The 23,559-nt window shown below is 41.1% G+C and overlaps 2 long non-coding RNA genes across 3 annotated transcripts in view; both read left to right on the forward strand.

Moving 5' to 3' along the window:
• LOC139747523 (uncharacterized) overlaps nt 1–2,357 on the forward strand; it is a 47,832-nt gene extending 45,475 nt beyond the window's left edge. The window contains exon 3 of the long non-coding RNA XR_011712410.1: nt 2,265–2,357. This is a non-coding gene — a long non-coding RNA (uncharacterized lncRNA). The remainder of the gene's footprint in view (nt 1–2,264) is intronic.
• Nucleotides 2,358–3,702: 1,345 nt separating this feature from the next.
• Nucleotides 3,703–21,617, forward strand: LOC139747580 (uncharacterized). 2 transcript variants are annotated; one of them, XR_011712417.1, is made up of 4 exons: nt 3,703–4,456; nt 5,235–5,454; nt 18,470–18,699; nt 19,409–21,617. It is a non-coding gene; the product is annotated as an uncharacterized lncRNA (long non-coding RNA). The 2 variants fall into 2 exon arrangements; XR_011712416.1 differs by having other exon boundaries at nt 3,710–4,456; nt 18,470–21,617.
• The last annotated feature ends 1,942 nt before the right edge of the window (nt 21,618–23,559 follow it).

Consider the following 23,559-nt stretch of genomic DNA (forward strand, 5'->3'; position numbering starts at 1 on the left):
AGGACACAAATCAATACTGGAAATAAGAATGACGATTAAACTACTCCAGTGAAATTCCCATATTCATTTGAGTGAAATCAAACAGATCTGAAGGTAAGCATTTAAAGGTCAAGTGCTTCAGGTAACTGTCAGTGGGTGTTGACCCCTGGAAATCAACCTAAAAAATAGCTGGATACGTTGCTTAATCTTGGATCCCAGTCTGTGTTAGCACTATGTTGTAGGCCGATGTATAGCAACAAGTAAAATGTCCAGGATAGGTGTATTTTATAAGCAAAATTGAGGTAAAGCATTTTATAACTCTTAGGGGTCACCTCCTGCTGATCCAGAACAAGAAATTGAACTTAGGTTGCATACACACACACACACACACACACACACACACACACACACACACACACACAGATAGTCGCAGGAATTTGAGGTCATCAGATGGAGTAAGACCTGACCACCCACCATAAACAGAGGCCAACACCAGATAATGTCACCATAAATACAGTGAAAGAGATATGATATCAACTTACAAACAGTTATCTGGTATATGATATCAACCACTAATAGCAAGAGCTAGCTGTTGGAGTCTGTTGGATGTTCACTGGTTTGTTAAGCGATATATTTCATACAGCTCAGCCATATCTCTCACACAGGAGACATCTACGGTCAGCCCTATTTCAGTTGGGCTGCTCATGTGAGCTGAGTCAAAGCCCTAACCCTGTCAGCCAGCGGAGTTTCGCAATGAAATCTTTATCGTAGAAATAAAATCTCCGGCGGTGAAAGTTGTTTTTGAATGTATTCCACATCTAGAAGCAACGGTGCCAGTGATGCAGCCACCTTGAAAAAAAAAAAAAATACAGATATGAGGAGAAAAAAAAAATGGCCTTATAAGTTGCAACTTTTTCAGGTCCCTTAAGTGACGACACTTGTGGCGAAGGCAACAGGTCAAAACTAGCTGGTCCTGACCCCCTTATCAGCCTGGCCCCTGACCACACCCAGCTCGCCCTCACCTCGCGGGATACCGGCTTCAGCAGACGCAACTCAGACAAGACTCAATGAACAATATTCTACCGTCACTAGTAAATTAGAAATCCTTCTTATGTTAGTTTGTTATGGCCTGTATTCACTGCTTTATATATATATATATATATATATATATATATATATATATATATATATATATATATATATATATATATATATATATATATATATATATATATACAAAGGTCTGTGAGGCTGGTTGTGAAAAGGGGAGCTGTGGTTTTAGTGCATTGCTCATGACGGCTAGAGAATAGGTATGAGCGAATACGGCCTGTCTTCATCTGTTCCTGGCACTACCTCGCTAACGCGGGAAACGGCGGAAAAGTACGAAAGTTTAAAGAAGAATGTTCCTTACGACAAACGTTCTGTATTGTATTCCTCGAAGAACGAGGTGGTGACCTGATCTGGCAACGCTGCTAGCTGGGTCGGTCGGTGGAAGGGAATCACGAAAGGACAACTTTTTGCTGGTCCCTCGCCACCATGAACTGCCTGACCAGAAAAACCTGGACCAGTGCTTGCAAACCACAGGGTACGCTAGGGTGACACCTGCAACTATCATGTGTATTTGCATGTACAAGCTTGTATATGTTCCTACATGCATGATCATCGGTGGAAACACAACAATTAGAAGTGCACTCTCTCTCTCTCTCTCTCTCTCTCTCTCTCTCTCTCTCTCTCTCTCTCTCTCTCTCTCTCTCTCTCTCTCTCTCTCTCTCCTATATATCTATCTATCTCTGTTTATCTATCTATCTATCATCTATCTATCTCCCTATTTATCTATTTATCTCTCTATCTATATCACCGTGTCTTTACGTCAGTTAATACCTTCACTCTGATGAGATGAAGTTATTTATCAAGGGAAATACGCTTACATACAAATGAAGGCACTTGTGCCCATGTATAGCCGCCGCCTCCATTCACTTCACCTATCCTGGACGTGGTGTCTGCTTACTAATAAGTGATCCAGACGCAGCAATGATAATATCATCCGTTCCAAATATGTTATCATCCTAAGGCATTACTCGGGCGTGTTGGCTCAATCATGAGCAATCTTTGTGCTCTCTCAAGTGGGGGCTCCAGCTGCCCAATCGTGGCTATAATTTGTGTTAGAGGTAGTTATTAGGACCGGCTGCCCTCGGTGTAATGAAGATATTCTTGTATATTTGCTTAAGCATACGCAGTCATTTGTACCTACACATATCAAGCAAATATTAACATTTCTGTTCTAGGCTGGTCGGTGGCGCATCTAGGGTTTGGCAGGTAGGGCAGGTGCCCTGGGCGCCACATGAAGGGGGAACCACTCAACAGGTTTGTGTTTTGACATATGCTTCCCGATTGACATTTTTAACAGTTTGGTTTTGTGACATAAAAAAGAAACGCCTACTTTTCAACTATAGTTGCACTACCGCTTCTAAGTTACAATTTTGATCAAATAAGCCTTTAACTTTAGGTCTTTTAGAGTTTAAATGAATTTAAATTTAGCCTAACTCTTCAACAATTCATGTTTATTATATATATATTTTTATGTACATCCATTGTATGTACATTTCTAATCAAGCCAAGGGCGCAATTTCAGTGCTTGCCATAAGCGCTATTTCCACTAGATATACCCACCCCTGAATAGTTAGTGGTACTTTTTAGCTCAAAAAACTTTTCCTTTCAAAATTGAAACATGAGATATTCAAACACTTCTATACTTGAAATAATCATGAAAAATATATGATAATGCTATCAGTTACCGATACATACCCAGTAAATGCGATGCCGAGCATAAAATATTTCAAAATTGACTTCATTTAACAGCTTAAATGAATGTCATAAAGACGACTAAACGCTATTTCAACACCAGATTTGTATTCAGCATGAAAAATACTTCGTATAATGAGTCTTTAAAGGAAATCTATTTTTCTGAGAAAAATGCCAAAGAAGTGTTTGAATATCTTATCTTTCAATTTTGAACCAAAAAGTTTTTGGAGCCAAAAAGTACTTCAGTAGTTGGTTTGCTGATCCTTCGATACCTCAAGGCTTCGCCAGGTGCGAAGCTCAACCAGGCATAGAAACCCTCTCATTACATCTCTCTCTCATTTAGTTTAATTGCATAATTAGGCTTCTTTTGATTTTGTAATTCTATAATTAGATGAATATCGCTTTTCTTGTGAAATCATATAACTCCACACACACACACACACACACACACACACACACACGAGATATGGGGTAAAACTGATGTAGATTGTAGAGTCCCCTCTCCATCCTATACAGTTAGGGCGGTTGGCTAGCAATCTCGGCTTTAGGCCAATGGACTACCAGTGTTAAGGTCGACAACGTCAAGTTATAAACACCCAACGAAAAAACTTGAACGCCTTCAAGATGATCCTAATACCATACACTCTCTCACTGAATATGTACGTGTGCAATTATGAACTAGATATATGATCCATCACTCCCCGAACCTGATGTGAGGAATATTCAGTGCTGAATGAACTTCCACACAATATATTGATCAATTACAGTTTTCATCCTCTTTGTATGTTACCAATTAAGTGATTACCATAAAACCATGACAATGTAGACTTTGCATGGAGAAGAGTAATTTTAACTTTTTCTTTCATCATTTTCAGGTAACTGCTTCAGAACTGATTCTTAAAACACTGATTCGTAACGATATTGATACAATGTCTTATGTTGTACTTTCCTGTCATGATTCTATCGAAAGTGTTCGAAACTATTTCGAACAATGTGCTCCTAAGCTTTTGCTTTCGAAATCACTGCAGCAGTTGAAAATATAACGTCATGTTGAATGTTCTCAATGACAGAGACTTCTCATGGGACGCAAAGACTACAAGTTCTCTATATCTCGTCAGGAATCGTTCACTGTCCAGAGCTTTATTGGTTCGATTTCAGTGATAGTCCGTCATATTAAGACAAGTTCATGTATAACCTCCCTAAACACCTACACCACCCACCCCTGTCTCTCTCCCTCTTACTGATAGATACGTACTGACCAAAGCTTCGACCCGGATTCATAACAGTGGTTTGACCCTGGGATTACAGCTTTGTTCAGGTGCGCGAATCATGATCGCCCCAGTCCAAGCGTTCATGCAGTTTCGCCAGTTTCGAGCAAGGACTCGAACACTGAAATTCCAGCCAATCACGTTCCATTTGCACCATTACAACAGCCAACCACCATCGAGAGCAATGTTTACAAGATTGTGATGGCAGAAGTGACACGGCACGTATTCTCTGAGGATAAGAAATCTCTCCTTGCTAGTTTATCAGCGGCGAACATTGTTATAGAATAAAAGAACTCAGATGCAGCGACGATCTGACGGAAGACAGACAAGTGGAAGAAAGTTACCGAGCAATGAAACGGAAATGCCAACGTCCAAAGAAGAGCAATACAGCAACTTTGGACCTGCAGGTAAAAAATATATGAAAGTTAAAGCAACTTAACTACGTAGTCATATGTGAGTGAAAGTGAATGGTAAAACATAAGTGTCTTAACCTACTCATAATCTCATACTTAATTAAACTTTTTAGATCATTTCTGTTAAAACATAATTAGGTACATGAATGTATTTTGAATATAACAGGTTGAAAGGGCTTGTTGAAATCAATACCGTATATTCAGTTACATCATCAAAATTCAGTACCAACAACTTCATATCAGGGATCATAGTAATACATCAATGATATCTTTAGAAATAACTGCATTTGTTTTATGGTATTAGTAACTAACATTCACATTCATGAATGAGTAAAGATGAATATATGTTATAGAAGATGCTTCAAATCATGATGTGGTTACAAAAAAAGCATGGGAGTAGCAAAATATTGACAATTTATTTATTGAGATATTTGCTGTAAAAATAAAGTTGTATGCTCTGTCTTAACAGAATGTACTTGACATGTATAAAGAGTTTGGGTTACAACCCTTCCTACAAACTTTTCTTTGACTTATATCTTTTATCATGATTCATTATATTTCTAAAAAAGCGAAATAGAGTGAAAATACGGTAGATATAGTCCGGTACCTCACTGTGTGTTAAACCTCGACTGTTACTAAATAGAAATGATCTGAAACATTGATTTGATCATGTTCTGTTAATTTTCGCTCTGCCATTTGGTAGATACTAAAGACAGTGTCGGCGAAACGCGCGTTTTCTGTCGAACTCATGTTCACTTCTGCAAAATTTCAGGACACACGCATCTGGTCCACGGCAATTACCATACTGCCATTCTCACCCAGCCGTAACCATGCCCGGACACCGGTCGCCTGGTTTCGCTATCCTCCTTCTCAGTTCCGTCCAGTTCCTTCTCAGACGTGGGCCTGTAACCAGTGTCAGCACTACGGAAGTACGTGGATCAGCCTGATTTGGGAAGTTATAAGATTCTACGGATCGCCAGTGAATTGTATTGGTATGTTTGACCGATTATAACCCTTAAGTCGTTTTAGGTTCTTCACCAATGAATTTTATGATACAGAATATTTTGAAGTCGATATTGAATGTTAAGTTTTTTGAAATGATTGTATTCAAGTTTTGTTGGTCTATTTGGGCATTTTAGGTCATAATGGTGGTATGTGTAGGGCTGGTTGACCCCTTTAGCCAATAAAACCTAAACAATTATTTTGCCTGTTGAACGTAGTTTCCAAATTCTAAGTTGCAAATGAGGGTTGGGGTGAGAGAGTATCATTAAATTTTAGGGAGAATAAGAAGATGTTCTGGAAGGAGGTTAATAAAGTGCGTAAGACAAGGGAGCAACTGGGAACTTCAGTGAAGGGTGCTAATGGGGAGGTGATAACAAGTAGTGGTGATGTAAGAAGGAGATGGAGTGAGTATTTTGAAGGTTTGTTGAATGTGTTTGATGATAGATATAGGGTGGCAGATATAGGGTGTTTTGGTCGAGGTGGTGTGCAAAGTGAGAGGATTAGGGAAAATGATTTGGTAAACAGAGAAGAGGTAGTAAAAGCTTTGCGGAAGATGAAAGCCGGCAAGGCAGCAGGTTTGGATGGTATTGCAGAGGAATTTATTAAAAAAGGCGGTGACTGTATTGTTGACTGGTTGATAAGGTTATTTAATGTATGTATGATTCATGGTGAGGTGCCTGAGGATTGGCGGAATGCGTGCATAGTGCCATTGTACAAAGGCAAAGGGGATAAGAGTGAGTGCTCAAATTACAGAGGTATAAGTTTGTTGAGTATTCCTGGTAAATTATATGGGAGGGTATTGATTGAGAGGGTGAAGGCATGTACAGAGCATCAGATTGGGGAAGAGCAGTGTGGTTTCAGAAGTGGTAGAGGATGTGTGGATCAGGTGTTTGCTTTGAAGAATGTATGTGAGAAATACTTAGAAAAGCAAATGGATTTGTATGTACCATTTATGGATCTGGAGAAGGCATATGATAGAGTTGATAGAGATGCTCTGTGGAAGGTACTAAGAATATATGATGTAGGAGGCAAATTGTTAGAAGCAGTGAAAAGTTTTTATCGAGGATGTACGTGTAGGAAGAGAGGAAAGTGATTGGTTCTCAGTGAATGTAGGTTTGCGGCAGGGGTGTGTGATGTCTCCATGGTTGTTTAATTTGTTTATGGATGGGGTTGTTAGGGAGGTGAATGCAAGAGTTTTGGAAAGAGGGGCAAGTATGAAGTCTGTTGGGGATGAGAGAGCTTGGGAAGTGAGTCAGTTGTTGCTCGCTGATGATACAGTGCTGGTGGCTGATTCATGTGAGAAACTGCAGAAACTGGTGACTGAGTTTGGTAAAGTGTGTGAAAGAAGAAAGTTAAGAGTAAATGTGAATAAGAGCAAGGTTATTAGGTACAGTAGGGTTGAGGGTCAAGTAAATTGGGAGGTAAGTTTGAATGGAGAAAAACTGGAGGAAGTAAAGTGTTTTAGATATCTGGGAGTGGATCTGGCAGAGGATGGAACCATGGAAGCGAAAGTGAATCATAGGGTGGGGAAGGGGATGAAAATCCTGGGAGCCTTGAAGAATGTGTGGAAGTCGAGAACATTATCTCGGAAAGCAAAAATGGGTATGTTTGAAGGAATAGTGGTTCCAACAATGTTGTATGGTTGCGAGGCGTGTGCTATAGATAGAGTTGTGCGGAGGAGGGTGGATGTGCTGGAAATGAGATGTTTGAGGACAATATGTGGTGTGAAGTGGTTTGATCGAGTAAGTAATGTAAGGGTAAGAGAGATGTGTGGAAATGAAAAGAGCGTGGTTGAGAGAGCAGAAGAGGGTGTTTTGAAATGGTTTGGGCACATGGAGAGAATGAGTGAGGAAAGATTGACCAAGAGGATATGTGTGCCGGAGGTGGAAGGAACGAGGAGAAGTGGGAGACCAAATTGGAGGTGGAAAGATGGAGTGAAAAAGATTTTGAGTGATCGGGGCCTGAACATGCAGGAGGGTGAAAGGCGGGCAAGGAATAGAGTGAATTGGATCGATGCGGTATACCGGGGTCGACGTGCTGTCAATAGATTGAATCAGGGCATGTGAAGCGTCTGGGGTAAACCATGGAAAGTTCTGTAGGGCCTGGATGTGGAAAGGGAGCTGTGGTTTCGGGCATTATTACATGACAGCTAGAGACTGAGAGTGAACGAATGGGGCCTTTGTTGTCTTTTCCTAGCGCTACCTCGCACACATGAGGGGGGAGGGGGATGTTATTCCATGTGTGGCGAGGTGGCGATGGGAATGAATAAAGGCAGACAGTGTGAATTGTGTGCATGTGTATATAAGTATGTGTCTGTGTGTGTATATATATGTGTACATTGAGATGTATGGGTATGTATATTTGCGTGTGTGGACGTGTATGTATATACATGTGTATCGGGGTGGGTTGGGCCATTTCTTTCGTCTGTTTCCTTGCGCTACCTCGCAAACGCGGGAGACAGCGACAAAGCAAAATAAATAAACATATATATACTGTATATTTTTCCCCTTTCATTTTTGTTCGCCGTTTCTTGCAATAGCAAGGTAGCGTCAGGAACAAACAGAAAAAAAGGGCCTCTAGCTAACACCCATTTTCTAGCTGTCATGTGCAATGCGAGGGAGCCACAGCACCCTATCCACAACCCCACCCCACAGACTTTTCCTTGGTTTCTCCCTGAGTCTGTCCAGTGATAGCACGTCGACCCTTGTATACCATATCGCCCCAAATTAACCCGCACACGCCTTTCGCCATCTGGCATATATATATATATATATATATATATATATATATATATATATATATATATATATATATATATATATATTACACCTTTGATAGATATTACTGTACGCATGTCAAGGTGCAGAATGGAATAGAAATGTTCTCTTTAGCTTAAGTTATGTAAAGATTATCAGTAAGGGCTGTAAGGGAAGAGTTCAAGTGGGTGGGTGTAAGAACATTTATCAAAAAGAGAAATACACATCCCACAATCGAGGCAGTTGACAGGGAACTGAAGATAAACAGACTGGTTGAAGTTGTCTCTTAGAAAGACAGTCGAGCATCCACCTTTCCAGCCAAACTAATTTCCACCCCGATTCGAGAAATCAAGGACCTCGGGCGTACTATATTGGCTCAGCCATTGTTGGGTGACGAAAAATTGGTTGAAGTGTGTCATGGGCGTGAGATGAAGTGAATCATTACCAGGTAAAGTCAAGAGCATTACCACTGATCCTCACAAGAAAAACGGAAAGGTCAGAGATGATGTGTGATAATGATAGACAATAGATAGAAGATTGTAAGCTGTGTTTGTCATGTGGGAAGGAAGCGTAGCTAGGTGATGGTGGAGAAAAAACAGTAGAATTATGCTGCAAAAAAGATTTAGCGAAACTTCGAATGTCAAATTATACGACTTTCTCTTTTTTCTTTCTGAGATTCTTGGATGAGTTACGGGAGGTGATACGCAGGACGAGATGGTAAGAGGTTAAGTGAGTGAATATGATGTGGAGGGTGACCACAGAGTTGGTCATATTTTTTTTTGGGGGGGTCATGTCTGTATCAATAGGATGCGTTACGTTTTTTACACACAGTTTGTGTTGTCTGACTTTATTTATAGGATTTTTGTGTCGTAAGGATGGGGTGAGGATGAAGATTGCCATATGTCATACGCTTACAACATTGGGAATATTTCGTTGTGTCATTGGTCCAGGTCGGCGAGACTGATGAACGATTGTGTTCACTGTTCTTCGATTTTTTTAAACGTCACAGACTTTCAATTGTCAGAACATTTGTAAGAATACAAAATTGCTTTGTTTTGTTCATTTTAGTCAGTACTCCTTAAGATTGAGAAAGAAAAAACTTGTTTTTCATAAATGCATCTTCGTGTCTTCTTTGTAAACAAACTGAATATATGATACTGTTGGACGTCTCGTATACATAGAACAAAGCTGTTAGTCATTATTAACAATGACAAGACTGTCTCTGCCCTCTGGGAGGATAGCCAGAGGTCGTGGTCATGGATTGGTGTGCCGGACGAGTGGTGTACCGGACGAGTAGTGTCCCTAACGAGTGGTGTATCTGACGAGTGGTGCACGTGACGAGTGGTGCCTCTCCCCCTGTCTACGTGTCTTTTCTATGTCTCTCTCCTACTGCATTTCTCTTTCACTATATAATTCTTCTTCTTGATCTCCTCTTGTTCATTTTTCTCTTTATTTGTCGGTTTTTATATCTGAATGTGTCCATTATTTGTGTAAGATCTCCCGACCCATCCTTTATCATATGTTGAACTGTTTTCTCTTTGTTTCTGTACTTGTCTTCTATATGCCCTGTACCTCGCTAAACAAATGTCGAAATAAATAATCTGCCAAAGTTTAAACAGGGCGTAACCCAACAGATTACGTATCTAATGGTCGGGAGAACATGGAATGAATCCTCAGTATTATGTATGTTGTCAACCCCAAATTTGGTAAACAAAGAAAATTGAAATATCTCGGTTACCTCCGCACGTTGTGTGATGTTACTGAGAAAAATATGATAACTGTGACGTGGCACTGGTCGCACCTTCTGTAGGATGACTCTAAAGTAACCTGTGTACGTAGATCGAGTGCCATAGAACCTAGGAACTAATGAGTGGAGGAGTGAAAAAGTTTCTATCACATTTGCAGAAGAGTTCTTACTACGTCATAATTGAAATAACTCTTGACCATAAAGATGAACGATGATATGCGTTCATGCGTCCCGTAGCATCTATAGATCGATGAGACTGTCTCTCTCAGTACCCATAACATCAAGTGTGCAAGAAACTGGTCACTTCATATTATATCAAAACGTAAGAGCCTTTTTTTCCCATAGAATGAGGCCTCACATATTTATTTACTTGCATGAATTTAGTTATTAGATGCGTAGAACCGATTTACATAGTAAATTTCTTAGCTTCTCGAATATGCGCCAGGGCGTGACCTTTGGGTCAGGTCAGATGCCAGACTATCATACCCAAAGACTGTACCGTTATGCTCAGAGGTCAGACAGTCGTGCTCTAGGGATCATACCGTCGTGCTCAAGGATCTCAGTCTTGTTTTAGGGGTTAGCTACTTTTTCTGCGTGACCTTACATGTCAACTTCACATTCCTGATCCCATGAAGCTGACAAGTTCTTTCGTTTGTTCCCCCGTATGAGGTGATTCAGCTGCTGTACATCTAGTCTGTGACCTTCCACTCTACTCTCGCCTCCATTGACGTCAATAGATACGATTTTTTTTTTTCACTTTCACTTTTGCTCCCTGGCTAGCCACGATTCTAGGGGAAACTGACCCCATGTGTGACTCTGGGCGTTCCATTTTCCTTCATCTGTAGCGATCTTCTCATTGCATTGGTTCTTCCCATCTTATTTCGTCCCATATAATCCATTTTTTGAAAAGGGCATCCAGTATGTACCATTTTGTCCTCTCCTCTTCATTTGCGCAAATTCTAAGTAAATGCGACGCTAACAGTCACATGTTAACGAGCAGGTTATTGACTTAAACTATCACCTCGAGTTGTCTCGTTCGGTAGTGGTGTTGGTGTACCCTGCAGATGCAAGGCTATGCTTCTGTGGTCTCTTATCTTACTCAGTGTCACTGTTACCTCTGCTTGGTGTTTACAGAGGCGTCAATCATGATTAGTAACTTCTTGTATCGGCTTTTCTGTTTCGTTTCGCTTAACAGCGCAGCAGTGATGCTGACCATAGACACTTGGGTTAATGTATATAAATGGTGGATGTAAGTATCGTCGTGGTTTACTACGATGGCAGCTGTGGGGAACATTTTGTTGATAGCATCCAACCCTTCCACTGAAAGGAATAAAGTCTTAAGAAATTACTGCCGTTCCATTAGCTTTGGTCGTCAACCTTAACGAGGCAAAGCCCACATTCTGCAACATAAAATAGTAGAATTCACAATATACAAATTGGACTCACAAGATTTTGAAACTACACTAGTTTGTAAATATATTGTAAGAGGAAAAAAATATCAGAATGACATAAATACGTTTGTTGTTAACACCATCTAAAAAAAGTATATTCGGCATCACATAAGTACAATTTATTGTCCACATAAAGTAGGAGGCACAACATTATCACCATGATATCAGCACTATTTACAGTCTAAATCAATTGTCACACCGCTTGCTGCTCCTCCTCATACGACAGACATAAGCCAACTTTACGACCAGCATCACCTAGAAATCTCGCCACAATGTCAGCCTTAAGTTCCTCCTCCCCACCCCACAGTCGGGGGAATACAGCCTCTAACCTCATCATCTGCTTGTGTTTATCATACATGGCAAATTATCGTCATTGTCGCCTCCTTTTCATGGAACCAGTCTAACCTCTAAACTCAACTTTGCCTGGTGTCTAGTGAAGGTTTGTTGTTAGCAATCCACATTCCCTGTTATATGTATATATATATATATATATGCAAGAGCCTTTGGCGTTACCTGGGAAAAAATAACTGCTTGCTAGGCCAGTACAGTTGCTTAAACCCTTGGCCAGATTCTGAAGTGCCTACACCCAGAATCTGGGGCCTGTAAGTGCTGCTCATCCCAGTTAACCTCTCCGCTCACTCAGGGATGAGTCCTTCCAACGAAAACACTACTGAGTGTCACAGATCTGGCCTTAAGTATCCAACCCAGGGACCCACGGCCCTAATCATATATCTAAGGAACGCCGTTGAGACAGTGGGCCATCGAACTCTGCTTTTTCGTCCTTTTTTTTTCCTAGAATGATTCTGGAAAACCTTTGATACAATCGCATTAGATTACTGGAAAACATTCTCGTACTTATATTCTAACTCCTGAATTTCGAGCGGGTTAATTCTATTTGCGTTTCAAAGGTGATATTTTGGATAACATGACAATGGCATAGTCGAAACTTGCAAAACTTAATGGAAAGAAAATATAAAACCACACAAGTCCAAATTACATGAGGTTTATTCTTCTGATTCTGGTCGTGCGCCAGGCGGCGTGGGGGCTATCCCTGTTTATCCTGCAATAAAAAAATCGTTAGCGTCCGGTCCCGGTGCCTGAACCGCTGCTCGAGACATAACTGCGGCTTGGCCGTCTCGCTTATCTCTCCGGGATCTTTATTCGTGGGTATATCTTGTAAGCACCGGGAGAGCCGTCTGGTCTTTTCGCGTGTTCCACTGCTAGCACGTCAGTATGTCTGTATGTGTTTCTGTGGTGCTCTTGATGGTAGTGGAGAGTGATATGAAAATGAATGATACATAAATGAATAACGGTTTATTGGCTGTAGGCAGCCATCCGGCCATAACGACATAGTAAAAGTATACCACGAACCAAATAACTAACGAGACTCCCGACTAAATGATAAAACTCCAAAAACCTGTAAACCAGGAATGTTCTCCTAACAGAGCTTCATGACGCCCTAGTGGAGCAGCTCGCAACCTGACGTGTTCACCATCATACCCACCAACCCACGACCATGCCCACCAACCCACGACCATACCCACCAACCCACGACCATGCCCACCAACCCACGACCATGCCCACCAACCCACGATCATGCCCACCAACCCACGACCATGCCCACCAACCCACCATCATGGCCGCTGTGTCTAGTTTTTCTCTGCTGTAGCTCGCAGGTAGGGGTAGCCCGTGTGTCGTGAGAGGCCATTGAAAGGGAAGGTAAGGTTAAAGACCCCAGCCACAGCTGAGTGGCGTGTGCAAGTTTTTCGAAGGAAATCTAGGAGTGTAAGGACACACACACACACACACACACACACACACGAGAGGGCACTGTCCTTGTAAGCAAGGCTAATCTAACGGTCTGTTGTCTCTAGCCTGAGTGACCAGCTTTAAGCGTATCACACCGTGTGATACCCAGCCAACTCTGCCGCTAGGAGCTGAGCTCACTCACAGTCATGAATCATGGGGTCACTATCCCCCAGTGACTGAGAAAAGACGAGGAACGAAGTCTCTAGCGTTCCCTTTGTGTAACATAGCACACAAGTGCTTTCAGCATCCCAGTGTCCTATACTTAATGAAGGAGGTATTGATGATTGTTTTAAATCTACAGATACATCTGGCATGCTAATACGAGGAAGGCCAGTGGCTATATTTTCAAAACTGATTTGATTTCACAAGTGGCTCGCTAAACCTCTCCAGCTATCAACTTGATCGGATTAAACATTATCACAAAAAAGGAATGAAGAAAATCCATTGTCGAAGCGAATTTGTTATAGCTACCTCAATTTGAAATTCAATATAAAAAGGAATTCTCAAGGAACAACTGTTGTGCCAGCTTTAAGTGTTGGTGGTAGCGAGTGTTCACCACCTGTCCCGGGAGCAAGATTTACATGCCCGCAAATGACTCTGACATCGACATAATCCTTCAGGGGAAGCCGTAAATACACAGTAGTGATACATCTACACTGCGTCTTCATAATCTGTATATGAACCTGTTTATTATATGCTGATGGGCAGAGAAAACTTGTAAAGCATTTCCCTTTGAGAGACTCTTAAAGAAATGATGTCTCCAGACCATCAGATGGAATGGTTGGCAGCCCAGATATCAACATGGGACTTGAAGGTCTTTATAATGTACACAAAATAAAACCTAAGTGGAATCGGTGAAGGTAAAATTGAACTGTATGGCTACAGTTTAGCCACCTTCAGATTCGACAAGTCTAGAATACTTCATATATATATATATATATATATATATATATATATATATATATATATATATATATATATATATATCCAAAGACGTGCACCAAGAAACCTGTTACAGCCACATGAGGCGAGCTTTACTTGTTTTGTGGTCAGTGTGGGAAATACGTGCTTACACGGCTTCTTCTTCTCTCCCACTCACTCCTCTTCCACTGCCCTCCTTTCCGCTCTCCGTCCACTTGCACTGTCTCTTCTCTTCTCTCCTTACCTCCCTCTTGACCTCCCCTCCCTCCCTCCCCATCGCCTGGCTATCAAGACGAATGGGGTTAAGCTGTGTTGACGACCGGTCGACCCAGGTCGGGTCACGATTTTGGAATTTGGAATGCTCATGAGGGGGTCCCTGTGTGTGTGTGTGTTTGTGTGTGTGTGTGAGGGGGAGGGAGAGAGAGAGATTCCTCCTTGCATTACTTGACGCACGTAATAGAATATAAAACCTGTAAATGATCACGTCTTTTCTCGACCTGTGACTTGATAGCCAGACTCCGTGACTAGACCATCGTGAAAGAACGACCTTTTATTTCCATCGAACTTTAACCTCCAGCCTGCGACCTGAACCTGGGGAATGAGATGATCTTCTAAAAATGCTGCCGTCTCAAAGCAACTCAACCTTCGCTTTCGTTTGACCGCCAAAAGCAGGTTTTCAGAACATGAGCCAAGGGACCATTTCTCTCTCTCTTGACCTGTCCGGCTGGCTTGCTCTCCCACTAACTGAATCATTCCCTTCCAGTGACCGGGGAACGTAATTGAGTGTAATTCACCCTCCGGCATTTCCGTGTTAGTTTATATATACTTGGTGACCTGTGGAGCGGAACCTTGAGGAGTAGGGAGGGCCATCGTGATAGGTCGGTGCGGGTGGAGAGGCCTCTCCCATCATTGGTGAATGAGGCTAATGGGGAGGTAATAACAGGTAGTGGTGAAGTAAGAAATTGGAGTGAGTATTTTGAATGTTTGTTGAATGTGTTTGATGGAGTAGTGGCAGATAAAGGGTGTTTTGGTCGAGGTGGTGTGCGAAGTGAGGGTCAGGGAGAATGGTTTGGTAAAGAGAGAAGAGGTAGTGAAAGCTTTGCTGATGATGAAGCCGGCAAGGCGGTGGGTATGGGCGATATTGCAGTGGAATTTATCAAAAAAAGAGGGTGACTGTGATGTTGATTGATTGGTAAGGATATTCAAGGTATGTATGTTTCATGGTGAAGTGCCTGAGGATTGGCAGAATGCATGCACAATACCATTGTACAAAGGCAAAGGGGTTAAAGGTGAGTGCTCAAATTACAGAGGTATAAGTTTGTTGAGCATTCCTGCGAAATTACATGGGAGGATATTGATTGAGAGGGTAAAGGCATGTACAGAGCATCAGATTGGGAAGAGCAGTGTGGTTTCAGAAGTGGTAGAGGATGTGTGGATCAGGTGTTTACTTTGAAGAATATATGTGAGAAATACTTAGAAAAACAGATGGATTTATATGTAGCACTTATGAATCTAGAGAAGGCATATGATAGAGCTGATAGAGATGCTTTTTGGAAGGTATTAAGAGTATATGGTGTAGGAGGTAAGTTGATAGAAGCCGTGAAAAGTTTTCATCACGGATGTAAGGCATGTGTACGTGTAGGAAGAGAGGAAAGTGATTGGTTCCCAGTGAATGTTGGTTTGCGGTAGGGGTGCGGGATGTCTCCATGGTTGTTTTAATTTGTTTATGGATTGGGTGGTTAAGGAGGTGAATGGAAGAATTTTGGAGAGAGGAGCAAATATACAGTGTGTTGTGGATGAGAGGGCTTGGGAAGCAAGTCATTTGTTGTTCACTGATAGTACAGCGCTGGTGGCTGATTCGTGTGAGAAACTGCAGGTGGTGGTGACTGAGTTTGGTAAAGTATGTAAAAAGAAAGTTGAGAGTAAATGTGAATAAGAGTAAGATTATTAGGTTCAGTAGGGTTGAAGGACAAGTTAATTGGGAGGTACACTTGAATGAAGAAAGATTGGAGGAAGTGAAGTATTTTAGATATCTGGAAGTGGACTTATCAGCAGATGGAATCATGGAAGCGGAAGTGAGTCACAGGGTAGGGAAGGGGGGGAAAGTTTCTGAGAGCGTTGAAGAATGTGTGGAAGGTGAGAACGTTATCTCGGAGAGCAAAAATGGGTTTGTTTGAGGGATTAGTGGCTCTAACAATGTTATATGGTTGGGAAGTATGGGCTATAGATAAGGTTGTGCGGAGGAGGGTGGATGTGTTGGATATGAAATGTTTTGAGGACAATATGTGGTGTGATGTGGTTTGCTCGAGTAAATAATGAAAGGATAAGAGAGATGTGTGGTAATAAAAAGATTGTGGTTGAGAGAGCAGAAGAGAGTGTGTTGAAATGGTGTGGACACAAGGAGAGAATGAGTGAGGAAAGATTGACAAAGAGGATATATGTGTCAGAGGTCGAGGAAAGAAGAAGCGGGAGACCTGATTGGAGGTGAAAGGATGGAATGGAAAAGATTTTGAGCTATCGGGGCCTGAGCATACAGGAGGGTGATGGGTGTGCAATGGTTAGAGTGTGTGGGGTATATACGTGTGTATGTGGGTGGGTTGAGCCATTCTTTCGTCTGTTCTCTTGCGCTACCTCGCTGACGCGGGAGACAGCTACCAAGTATAGAGAAGAGAGAAGCATTTGGACGATTTTTTCAGGGAAATAATGCAAATGAGTGCGAGATGTATAAAAGAAAGAGGCAGGAGGTCAAGAGAAAGGTGCAAGAGGTGAAAAAGAGGGCAAATGAGAGTTGGGGTGAGAGAGTATCATTAAATTTTAGGGAGAATAAAAAGATGTTTTGGAAGAAGGTACATAAAGTGCGCAAGACAAGGGAACAAATGGGAACTTCAGTGAAGGGGGCAAATGGGGAGGTGAAAACAAGTAGTGGTGATGTGAGAAGGAGATGGAGTGAGTATTTTTAAGGTTTCTTGAATGTGTTTGATGATAGAGTGGCAGATATAGGGTGTTTTGGTAGAGGTGGTGTGCATAGCGAAAGGGTTAGGGAAAATGATTTGGTAAACAGAGAAGAGGTAGTAAAAGCTTTGCAGAAGATGAAAGCCAGCAAGGCAGGGGGTTTGAATGGTATTGCGGTGGAATTTATTAAAAAAGGGGGTGATTGTATTGTTGACTGGTTGGTAAGGATATCTAATGTATGTATTACTCATGGTAAGGTGCCAGAGGATTGGCGGAATGCTTGCATAGTGCCACTGTACAAAGGCAAAGGGGATAAAAGTGAGTGCTCAAATTACAGTGGTATAAGTTTTTTGAGTATTCCTGGGAAATTATAAGGGAGGGTATTGACTGAGAGGGTGAAGGCATGTACATAACATCAGATTGGGGAAGAGCAGCGTGGTTTCAGAAGTGGTAGAGGATGTGTGGATCAGGTGTTTGCTTTGAAGAGTGTATGTGAGAAATACTTAGAAAAGCAAATGGATTTGTATGTAGCATTTATGGATCTTGAGAAGGCATGTGATAGAGTTGATAGAGATGCTTTGTCGAAGGTATTAAGAATATATGGTGTGGGAGATAAGTTGTTAGAAGCAGTGAAAAGTTTTTATCGAGGATGTAAGGCATGTGTACGTGTAGGGAGAGAAGAAAGTGATTGGTTTTCAGTGAATGTAGGTTTGCGGCAGGGGTGTGTGATGTCTCCATGGTTGTTTAATTTGTTTATGGATGGGTTGTTAGGGAGGTGAATGCAAGAGTTTTGGAAAGAGGGGCAAGTATGCAGGCTGTTGTGGATGAGAGATGCTCTGTACATGTCTTTACTCTCTCAGTCAATACCTTCCCATATAATTTCCCAGGAATACTCAACAAACGTATGTCTGTAATATGAACACTCACCTTTATCCCCTTTCCCTTTCTACAATGGCACTATGCATACACTCCACCAATCCTCAGACACTTCACCATGATCCATATATACATTGATTATCCTTACCAACCAATCAACAACACAGTCCTCTCCCCTTTTTTTATAAATTCCACTGCAGTACCATCCAAACCTGCCGCCTTGCCGGCTTTCATCTTCCGCAAAGCTTTCACTACTTCTTCTCTGTTCACCAAACCATTCTCCTTGACCCTCTCACTTAGCACACCACCTTGACCAAAACACCCTATATCTGCTACTCTTATCATCAAATACATTCAGCAAACCTTCATGATATCCACTCCATCTCCCTCTCACTTCATCCCCACTTGCTATTACCTCCCCATTTCTTTACTGTTTTAAGATATGTTATTTTCTCTCAAACAGTTGTTCTGATGATTGTCTTTTCTATTTCAGGCTTTGTGTTCTACATTAAATATTTTGACTGCACAGTGAATAGCAGTCAATCATCTCAACTGTACCGTATATCTTGCTCCAATGCCGTTTTCATCAGTATTCTCCTAGTGTCCTTCATCGTTACTATAGTTCCAGTTAGCTGTTTTGTTGCTGAAATAAAACACTCAGTTGCATTGGTCCATTTAGAGGTTTAACAACCATTTGGAGTGAAATGGTTGATGTCATATCAGGTAATCATGAGAGCTGTTCATTGATGGAAGAACTGTTAAGTACATTAATATATGTAATTATGCCTTTGAAATTATTCATATATATGCATAACTAGGGATTTGAATTTATTATTCCTTCACATTCCATAGAACTTTTTTTTGTGACTACCTTAGCTGTAATAGAATTGTTTATCCTCAGAAAATCTTCATTCCTCACACACACACACACACACACACACACACATTCACACAGTGTTGGTGAGGTGTGACCTGACATTATGCATAGCACTGATGATGTTGCACTTTGAAATGAGGGTAAGTTGTGAAACATTTTAGAAACCTGCTTATGATTTAGCCATACGTAGCTTAACACCAGAGCATAACATTATGAAAATTTTTTAAGAATTGAATTATTTAGTAATAAGTGTCTGCACTGGGTTTATTTAGAAAAGAGAGAGTTGTAGATTCAGTTCCTTTTTCCCTTGTTGGTAGAAACTTTTGAGGAAAAGAAGAAAATATGTGCAACAATTATGGATTTAGAAAAGGCATATAGTAATGTGAATCAAGCAGGTCTGTAGGAAGCTTTAATTCTATATTTTGTTCATAGAAAACTTTTGAAAGTTAAGGACTTTTACAAAGGAGCTTTGCATTTGTGAGAGTGAAAGAAAATTTAAGTGTGGAAGTACATCAGATTTTAAGTAACATCTTGGTTTTTTATCATATTTTTCAGATGAGACAAATTTTATAGGATTCCATCGTCTTCAGTCACAACAGCTCATTTTCATGCATGTATTGGTGTACCGTCTTTGTTCAGTTTAGCACACTGGATATCAGTTGAATAGTGTTTTAGTGAACTGAGAGTTTAATGCTCTTAGTCCTCCTTATATTTATCAAGACAAAATTATAGACTATTTATCAGTTACTGTATTAGCAAAAATCTAACTTTAGTTGGTATTCATTATAAGACACAGGTTAAGAATGTTTGTTATCCACTCATGTTAGTGGAAATATTGTTAAAGGTGGTAGATGTATTTCAGAAAATTTACAACTTGATTTAGTGGTTAGGATTAAAGTGTGACTGCCCCATACCCTATGAGTTACTGGCTTCTTTCACAGAATCACGCAAGTGACTGCAAGCTGTGCTTTTCTTTATGGGTGCTGCAGGTTTTACTCTACCTGCAATCATTATTCTCATCTTGGCATGGTACTATTACTATGCTGTTGCTGCAGCCAGTAAGCATATGGTGGCATTGCTGAAAAATCAGCTTATTTTGGAGGGTTGTGACAAAGTTTCTCTTAAGACAACTGGATTATATGATCGAAAAGACAGCAGAAGAAGAAGCTGCCAGGTCTTCCTGCCAGATAGATGAAACAGGACACAGCAGTTACCAGACACTGGGCGGTGTAAGATTATACTGCAGGAAGTTGGATACAAAATTATAAAATGTACAGAATTGTTATGATCTTCTGTAGCAAAGGCTTCTTTCCTTTGCTTCTGTATGTAATTAACTGATGATTTGTAATTTGTATAGGGTTCCTGACAAATAATGCCATTCATTTTGCACAAAGAAAGCTGCACACTTGATTGTCTTCGCAGGCTTTGCAGTATATATACACAAAAAATCTTATTATTTTATTGTTGTTGAAGAAAGTAATATGTTTTGCACAGTTTAAATACCTAATTTGATATTTGTAGAAATATTATGGGTATGATTCAAGCTCTGGTCGTTATTTTCTTATTCTAAAAGACGAGTTTCCTGATACACTCATTGTATTCAAATGAGATTTTTGAATTAATGGTCTGTATAAGTTTTCTGTCTTGATGGCAAGATTCTGCAGAATCTCAAAGAACCTCATGATTTTTATAATATAGTACAATATCAATGGCATATACAATAATTGTGTAATTCCTTTTGATACATGTGTAAGGGATTATTTACCATTTTGTTTGCCATAGATAATGTTTGGTTTCGGTGCATTACACATGAAAGCTGGAGACTGAGTGTGAATGAATGTGGCCTTTTTGTTTTTTATGTGGCCTTTTTTGTTTTTTTCATGGCACTACTTCGCTGAAGGGGGTGGATGCTGTTTCCTGTGTGGCAGAGTGGCAGCAGAAATGGATGAAGGCAAGCAAGTGTAAATATATATTTATGTGTGTGTATATGTGTATATGTTATGTATATGTGCATGTATGGGTGTTTATGTATATATATATATATATATATATATATATATATATATACATTTATTATATTTTTTATTTTTTATTTTTTGTCACTGTCTCCCGCGTTTGCGAGGTAGCGCAAGGAAACAGACGAAAGAAATGGCCCAACCCACCCCTATACACAATGTACACACACACACGTCCACACACGCAAATATACATACCTATACATCTCAATGTACACATATATATACATACACAGACACAGACATATATACCCATGCACACAATTCACACTGTCTGCCCCCATTCACTCCCATCGCCACCTCGCCACACATGGAATACCATCCCCCTCCCCCCCCGCATGTGCGCAAGGATGCGAAATATGGGCTATAGATAGGGTTGTACGGAGGAGGGTGGGTGTGTGGGAAATGAAATTTTTGAGGACAATATGTGGTGTGAGGTGGTTTGATCGAATAAGTAATAAAAGGTTAGAGAGATGTGTGGTAATAAAATGAGTGTGGTTGAGAGTGCGGAAGAGGGTGTGTTGAAATGGTTTGGTCACATGGAGAGAATGAGTGAGGAAAGATTGACAAAGAGGATATTTGTGTCAGAGGTGGAGGGAACAAGAAGTGGGAGACCAAATTGGAGGTGGAGAGATGGAGTGAAAAAGATTTTGAGTGATCAGTTCCTAAATGTACAGGAGGGTGAAGGACGTGCAAGGAATAGAGTGAATTGGAACGATGTATACAAGGGTAGATGTGCTGTCAGTGGACTGTACCAGGGCATGTGAAGCATTTGGAGTAAACAATAGAAAGGTTTGTGGGGCCTGGATGTGGAAAGGGAGCTGTGGTTTCGGTGCATTACACATGACAGCTAGAGATTGTGTGAGCAAATGTGGCCTTTTTTTTTCCTTTTCCTGGTGCTACCTGACTGTGGGGAGCTTTTTCCTGTGTGGCAGGGTAGTGACAGGAATGGATGAAGGCAGCAAGTATGACTATGTACATGTGTATTATTATTATTATTATTTATTATACTTTGTCGCTGTCTCCCGCGTTTGCGAGGTAGCGCAAGGAAACAGACGAAAGAAATGGCCCAACCCCCCCCCATACACATGTATATACATACGTCCACACACGCAAATATACATACCTACACAGCTTTCCATGGTTTACCCCAGACGCTTCACATGCCTTGATTCAATCCACTGACAGCACGTCAACCCCGGTATACCACATCGCTCCAATTCACTCTATTCCTTGCCCTCCTTTCACCCTCCTGCATGTTCAGGCCCCGATCACACAAAATCTTTTTCACTCCATCTTTCCACCTCCAATTTGGTCTCCCTCTTCTCCTCGTTCCCTCCACCTCCGACACATATATCCTCTTGGTCAATCTTTCCTCACTCATTCTCTCCATGTGCCCAAACCACTTCAAAACACCCTCTTCTGCTCTCTCAACCACGCTCTTTTTATTTCCACACATCTCTCTTACCCTTACGTTACTCACTCGATCAAACCACCTCACACCACACATTGTCCTCAAACATCTCATTTCCAGCACATCCATCCTCCTGCGCACAACTCTATCTATAGCCCACGCCTCGCAACCATACAACATTGTTGGAACCACTATTCCTTCAAACATACCCATTTTTGCTTTCCGAGATAATGTTCTCGACTTCCACACATTCTTCAAGGCCCCCAGAATTTTCGCCCCCTCCCCCACCCTATGATCCACTTCTGCTTCCATGGTTCCATCCGCTGCCAGATCCACTCCCAGATATCTAAAACACTTCACTTCCTCCAGTTTTTCTCCATTCAAACTCACCTCCCAATTGACCTGACCCTCAACCCTACTGTACCTAATAACCTTGCTCTTATTCACATTTACTCTTAACTTTCTTCTTCCACACACTTTACCAAACTCAGTCACCAGCTTCTGCAGTTTCTCACATGAATCAGCCACCAGCGCTGTATCATCAGCGAACAACAACTGACTCACTTCCCAAGCTCTCTCATCCACAACTGACTTCATACTTGCCCCTCTTTCCAAAACTCTTGCATTTACCTCCCTAACAACCCCATCCATAAACAAATTAAACAACCATGGAGACATCACACACCCCTGCCGCAAACCTACATTCACTGAGAACCAATCACTTTCCTCTCTTCCTACACGTACACATGCCTTACATCCTCGATAAAAACTTTTCACTGCTTCTAACAACTTTCCTCCCACACCATATATTCTTAATACCTTCCACAGAGCATCTCTATCAACTCTATCATATGCCTTCTCCAGATCCATAAATGTTACATGTGTGTGTTATATATACATTGATATGTGTATTTATGGGCATTTATGTGTATATGTATGTGTATATATGTGATTGGGCCATTCTTTGTCTGTTTCCTTGTGTTACCTCGGGAAAGAGTGGTTAAGAATGATATAAATAAGGATATGTCTGTTTTCCATTAGTAGATACAATAAATCAACAGAAAGCCATTTTTAACTTTAATGTTCTGGGAAGAAAAATGAAACTCCTCTCACATTTAGTGTATTCATACTGTTATGAACCTGCTTGTTTGTTGTGTCTGCGTTACAGAAATCTGTATGCTTAGGTAAGCCATGTGGTCACCTGGGAGGACTCGAGAGATTCCTTGGGATCTCGCACCCCTCAAGCCAGGTGGTGCATGTCACATTCGGTTGCTAAT

Source organism: Panulirus ornatus, chromosome 69 (genome assembly GCF_036320965.1).
Source record: "Panulirus ornatus isolate Po-2019 chromosome 69, ASM3632096v1, whole genome shotgun sequence".
NCBI lineage: Eukaryota > Metazoa > Arthropoda > Malacostraca > Decapoda > Palinuridae > Panulirus > Panulirus ornatus.